Source organism: Limulus polyphemus, unplaced genomic scaffold (assembly GCF_000517525.1).
Source record: "Limulus polyphemus unplaced genomic scaffold, Limulus_polyphemus-2.1.2 Scaffold4877, whole genome shotgun sequence".
NCBI lineage: Eukaryota > Metazoa > Arthropoda > Merostomata > Xiphosura > Limulidae > Limulus > Limulus polyphemus.
Genome location: NW_013670487.1, coordinates 30,034 through 37,345, shown reverse-complemented (window position 1 = coordinate 37,345; position 7,312 = coordinate 30,034). Strand labels below are relative to the sequence as shown.

General features: G+C 31.6%; 1 pseudogene; it reads left to right on the top strand.

Moving 5' to 3' along the window:
• The window catches only part of LOC106471815, a 33,208-nt pseudogene that overhangs the window by 9,102 nt on the left and 16,794 nt on the right, over nucleotides 1-7,312 (top strand).

The window sequence follows — 7,312 nt, the reverse complement described above, 5'->3', positions numbered from 1 at the left end:
TGTATCATCTTTTTTTAATACTTAATGGCGAGAATAGTAGGACTAGGGGACACAAATATACATTTTGGCAAGGTAGGAGTCATTTTCAGCTAAGACAGTTTTATTTTTCTAATAGGGTGGTTAGCCTTTGGAATGGTTGTCTTCAGATGTTGTAGAGGCAGTAAATTTAATTGAGTTTAAGAAAAAGCTTTAAGTATATGAATGAAAAGGGCTGGGTTTAAATTTTATTGTTATTTTTTTAATCATTTTAATATAGTTTTAAGGATGGAACAGCCGAGATGGACCAACAGGTCCCATGTTGTTCCAAAATATTATGTTATGTATGTTATTCTTGAGCCAATCTGGGATGTAATATAATTTGATATAAATGTTTAAATATCTTTTCACACTTCACCATATGTACAACCCAAACAGTGTTCTATGTGTATTGTTTGTTTGTACAACCCAATTTATTTTTTAGAGTTACTACTAATGTTTATTATTTTTGTTTCAGCTGTTACAGATTGTAGGCTTTGGGCAATAGAAAGACAATGTTTCCAAAATATAATGATGAGAACTGGGCTTGTGAGACAAGCTGAGTACACATACTTCTTGAAAAGGTAAATTTTAGCAGGGTTGAAGAACACATTTTTAAAACCTTCTTGATGGAAAGTGTTAATGTTCATGTAATTCATTGTGATGTGGATTGGTGCAATCCGCATCCTGCATTTTCGTACGGTGGGAGGTTTCTCCAAGAGAGTGCACTTTAAAGATTAATCCAAAGAATGGCTCGTAGTAGGCTTATATATTACATGTTTTGATGTAAAGTACTGTTTGATTTACTGATAGGCAGCTGTTGTTTGTGCTGTGAATGTGTTTTGTTGTAATAGGAGAGAGTGACAAAATATATATTAAGGAATTATTGTGTTTTAAATTTATCAATCCACCAAGTATTTTAATAAAGCTGTATCATTACAAGATCAGCTAAGGATACAGAATTTTTTGAAGGGTGGTGTTCAGCCTGTAAAAGGGGCACACGTATAAGCACAATAATAATTTGCCTGGAAAATTAATATACAATGAAATTTATATTGTATTGAATGAATGTTAGTAAAAGTCTTTCTGAAAAACACCTTAACCCTAAAGACTATCACTGGCAATATAAATGCAATGACTTAATCAAATAACATATACTTATGGTAGATATGTCTGTTGCATCTCTTAAAATATTCTCTCGCTACATCGTTAATGTTTATCTGAAGATCTTGATGAATATTCATGAAGCATAAACTAGCTAGTTGTGCTTCACTCACTGTACTCCTCATATAGGTTTTGTTTTTAATTTTGGTCTGAATATTTGAAGTAAACAGTTCAATATAGACTTTGAAACAATAAAATGTTTTACAGCATTCTCCATTAAATGAGAAGGTGGTCTTAATATGAACAGTTGAGTCATTCATCTTCAAACTCATTTTGTTCCAATATATTCAGTATTTTATATGTGTATTATTAACTCTATGTATGCGAGCTCAGTAACCGACATTGTAACCACCACAAAAAATGTGAAATAAATCTAAATCATCCCCCCATTTTTTTTTGTAGAACAGCTACAGATAATAACAGAAAATTATAATTATTTATAATAATATGGCCTCAGAAATGTTTTACTCAACTATTCAATTTAGAATACAAAATATTTCCACACACATAAAATAGAATGCCCTAAAACTTGTACAGTTCATATAGCTTTCTAAATAACATAGAAATGGCTTAAAATTATGACCACCCCTGGTCAAGCATATCCCCAACAGTGAGATTTGAAGGTAACGATGTTGAAATTATTATTCCACTGTTCCAAACCTTTAGACCTATAGCTATCAGTTCAATGAACTTTTCACCTTTTATTGGTTACAAATAATACAACAGCAAATGTCGGAGAGAATTTATGAAAGCATTTTTGTGACGTATCCATTTCGGAGATTGAATGTAATGGACCTTCAACACTGTCTGTCTTGTGCAGTTTGACCTTTTGACCTATCCACTGTTTGATATTACTCTCCCATTATGTTCTTTGTTGTCTTTTTGCTGTCTTTTTTTCTACTTTTTTATATCTCCATTTGTTTTTCTGTCTATCCAGGATATTCTCTCAAATCTTTGGGATATCCATTTCAAATGATTCCAGCTTTTCTCTGCAATGTATAACAGTTTTCTTGATGTCAGAATTTGTTTAACATTGTTAAAGTTTTGGTAGTAGCTATCCTACATATCTCCTCTGCACATGTGCCACCTTCTGTCATTGATTGTCCAAAAAAAAAATCTTCTAACTTGTTCCTCTCCATTTATTGTTATTTTATAATCTTGTATAAAAACCTTAAGTAATTTCAAATATTTGTTAACATTAAAAGTATGCAAAAATACAGCAGAAGTAATTAAATACATATCAATTAATTATAAACAAACCATTGTACATTAATTGTAAATCCAATAGTTGGAAGAGAAGTAATACTGTGGCAAAAAAAAAAATGGATGTTGAAACAAACTATTTAGATTCATGCTTGAGAAAAGCACATGTAGTAGCCTAAACGAAAGAACTGGCTACACAGCAGTAAAGAAGAGATATGGAGTACCACAGAACCAGTAATCGAGGAGTACCACAGAACAAACTCATCTGAAATTTTTGAAAATTGTGGGTGTAGTAGGTAGAATTGTGAGAAAAGCAATAAAAAATTTCCAAGATTTAACAGCCAAACTGACTAGTGCTACCCAAGTTAACTGGTTGTTCTCAATTAGCATAAGGGAAGCTGTAACCTTTAGATATTGCCTATTCTAACATAGAAGGACACTGTAGCCATAGTCTTCGTGTACAATGTATAGTGTTGCAGCAGTATCTCCTGTGAATGGAATGAGTATCTTTAGAAAACCATGAAGGAATAAAGGCAGCTACAGTGATATAGACCTGATGGTTTTCTGGATCACGTGCTGTGGATAGTCTGCATAAATTTAGAATAAACAAATTTGTGTACATTTCTACACAACAATGGGAAGATGGGTAAAACTTGTGGTATGGTCACACGTGTGTAGATTTCATACAAACCATTTTTTAAATAAAATTTGTAAAACAAACCATCATTAATTTCCTAAGAAACATGTGAAACATTCTTCCACACAATTCTGTGGTCTGATAAGACTAAAATGTATCTTTTTCCCAAAATAATGGATCACATCATACTTAGAGGAAAAGGGTAGAAAGCCTTGAATGTACTTAGTTAAACATGGAGGTGGTTTGATCATGATATGGGATCATTTTAGCAGTGCAGGGACTGGAGACGTTCATGTGATTCATTATATCAGTTAGTGAGTGTCACATAAAATAATCGGAACATTGGACAAACTATTGTAATACTTTCTGCCTCGTTCGTCAAAGGTTAACCTGTTAACATGACCCCAAGCATTCAACTAAATCAATTACTGGAAATCGTAGATAAAAATCCTGAAGAAATTGGATTTGAATTTAATAGAAATGGTTTATATTGATCTAAAAAAAAAAAAAAAGGTTTTAGTCAAGTATTGTTTGTCCAGTCTGTCTGAGGTAGAAGGAAATGTTAGGTACAATGGACCCAGATTTATCTGACAAGATATAATGCACCGATTGAGAATTACCATAAATGTATGAAAGCTATAATAAAAGCAAAAGGAGGACACGTGATGTACTATGGTCCTGAACATATTCTTTTATTTGTTAAATTTCTAGAAAGCTTGTATTCTGCATTTGTTTTACTTAAAACTATTAAAGTTGATTAAATGCTCAACTTTAATCGATCTTCACTTGTGGTGCAAGCATAGGATGCCAATACAAGTGTTAGTGATATAACTCTAACTCCCAACTCTAAACTTTACATTTTGTTTGCCAGTACCAAGTATGTTTGAAACTAGCATTCTTCCATTTTTAATATTTTGTTTCCAGTATTTGTTATATTTTTCAGGATGCTTATATTTCTTAAGTTGATTTTATGTTTATGAATTTATGAGTTATTTGGATTATTTTGTGCAAGTTATTTCTTTATAGTTGTAAGCACTTTTTACTCTCGTGACAGATTGCAGACTATTTTTAAGTTTTGTGAACCTTAAGCTCTAGGAATGAGTGTTTTTTGGCAAGAAATGTCCTGATCTAAGCCCAGTTCTTGGACATGTACCAAGAATCATCAAATCATACCTAGTTTTAGTAAAAATGTATTAATTGGTTCTTCAGAGGAACATAACTTTAACATGAAAGTTTTATCTCTATATCAGTAGATAATATTTCTATAAAGTGTATGAATGTTAACTTAATGATTAACACACTAGATATCTTTCTGTTCTTTAGTGTACCAACTTTTAGGAAGTTAGATGAAGAGACTCTTACTAAGATTGCTGATGTGCTAGAAGAGGTAAGTGACATCAGATTCTAGTATGTATACTCTTGTAACATTGTTCTTGTGTTGATGGCTTCTTTCAGATTATCTTGTGAAGATATTCAGAGTCCACATATTGGTAGCATATCAGTTTAATTCTTTCTTAACATTCTTACAAGCTTGAACACAACGCCACATTTACAAATTAATAACTGTACTGTGCTAATGTGTAAAGAATAAACTTGCTTTTACCTCTTCGCAGTTGAAACTGTTTCACCTTACCATTTAGAAACAATTCTTCTTCTGAACGATTCACTGAACTCTATTTCTAATCAGTTACAACAAAATTAAAATCTTTTAGGCCTGGAACAATTAGAAAGTTCTATCTAATAAGACTTTGATCTTAGTGTCACCATAATGACTCTCAGCTCCCTCTAGCAAACAAATTACAACATTAAAAATATATCATATAACAATCTATAAAATAGTTATACATTATTATAAGCTGTATTTCTATAATTATTAAATTGCATCCTTTATTTTGGGTGTTTAATTTTATTGTTATTTTCTGTTTGTGTGCATCAAATGCCACTGTACAGAAGTAAAGTATAAAGGTTCTTCAATAATTACTGTATGCTAGTAATCTTAAAATTGAACAGATTTTTGTGTTTTTCCTTTAGACATCTTACAACAAAGGAGACTACATCATTAGACAGGGGGCACATGGTGATACATTCTTCATTATTAGCAAGGGAAAGGTAATTATTTTGAACCAAAGTTCAAATAACTATATAAATACATTTTCATCTTTGTATAAATATTTTTTAGATTAAAAAACTAGCCAGGATGCTTCAAATGCTAGTTAGAAAAAAAAACGAAATGAGGGATTTGAGATCTTGGATTCCTTACCAGGCAGGCAGTAAAGTTGCTTATGTAGGGATGGCTGGGACTGTTCATCGAAATGGTCATCAGTACTTTACAATACTATACAGTGTTTCTGTTTATAATAATGTCTTTGTAATGACTGAGTCACAAGTTCTGGCAACATCTGTAAATATCATAGCAAAAAGTTTGAATTTCTTGTTCTTCTCTCTTCTTACGTGATAACTCAAAAACTGCTTTTAAAAGTATTATTAACTAGTACTAATTAAAAAAGCTTAAGTACAGGGTGAAACAGGAATTACCAGCCAATAATAGATAAACAATAAATATTAGTCTGAACCTCGTTGTATTTAGAACTTGGTTATAAATACAACCTTCCTATGTCTATTGAAACATTGCATTAAAAAACAAGTAAAGAAAAAAAATTGTTCAAAAACTAGGTAAATGTAGAGATGGTTAATATCAATCCTTTAAATATAATTTAAACAAGATAGTAGGGATGGCAATTGTCTAATTGGCAAGTAGGGATGGCCATTGTCTAATATGCTTTAACTTGGGTATCTTTCATGGCCTCTAGAAATTTGAATTCTTGAGTCTCGTGTCCATGGACTGAAAAATGGATTGATTTTCAATCTACATCTATCTAGCTTTCTCTAACTGCATTTTAGGCTTATTTAAAGATGTTGGTATTAGTAGAGTGGTTAAAGCTCTTGATGTTTATTTACTTAGGTGAAAGTGACAATAAAAGTTCCTGAATCAGAAGGAGAAAAGTACATCAGGACTTTATATAAAGGAGATTTTAGGCTTATTTAAAGATGTTGGTATTAGTAGAGTAGTTAAAGCTCTTGATGTTTATTTACTTAGGTGAAAGTGACAATAAAAGTTCCTGAATCAGAAGGAGAAAAGTACATCAGGACTTTATATAAAGGAGATTTTTTTGGAGAGAAAGCTCTTCAAGGGTACGTTAATTATTTTGTGATCATTCCATCTTCGAGGGTACGTTAATTATTTTGTGATCATTCCATCTTCGAGGGTACGTTAATTATTTTGTGATCATTCCATCTTCGAGGGTACGTTAATTATTTTGGGATCATTCCATCTTCGAGGGTACGTTAATTATTTTGGGATCATTCCATCTTCGAGGGTACGTTAATTATTTTGGGATCATTCCATCTTCGAGGGTACGTTAATTATTTTGGGATCATTCCATCTTCGAGGGTACGTTAATTATTTTGGGGTCATTCCATCTTCGAGGGTACGTTAATTATTTTGGGGTCATTCCATCTTCGAGGGTACGTTAATTATTTTGGGGTCATTCCATCTTCGAGGGTACGTTAATTATTTTGGGATCATTCCATCTTCGAGGGGTACGTTAATTATTCTGTGATAATTTCAACTTTATATGTTTTGGGTATCAGAACAAGCACAATTACTATAAACTATTATGAGTATTTTTCCTTAATTTCAGAAACAACTACTTTGCGTGATACAAATGCTAAAGCCATTCATTACAGGGGTGTGCATAAAGTAATTAATTTAATATTTCTAATAGTTTGAGATGTGGCTATATCTTGAATAAATATCCAATATCCTAAAATGACGTACTGTCTATTAGAGAAATAACATTTAGTCCATTTTGCTTTATCAATGCAATAAAATTCTAAAAATTGTTCAAACTACAATTTGTAAGAATGTCAAAACCTTATTCAACAAAAAAATGTTCAAATTTGCAGAAGTTTGAGTTAAATTGGAATAACTATCCATTTGATAACTTTAATATGTTCGTTATTCATTATTTTCAACAAAGTTTTTTTTCTGTGCCATTTTTGGATTTAATTAAAATATGGATAATATTTTTAATCTGTTCTAATGGTATTTTATGTTGCAGTTTTAACAGTCAGTTGTAATAATGATTGACAAGTTATCTACTGTAGATCTGGGGTGTCCGGTTGTAATAATGATTGACAAGTTATCTACTGTAGATCAGGGGTGTCCGGTTGTAATAATGATTGATAAGTTATCTACTGTAGATCAGGGGTGTCCGGTTGTAATAATGATTG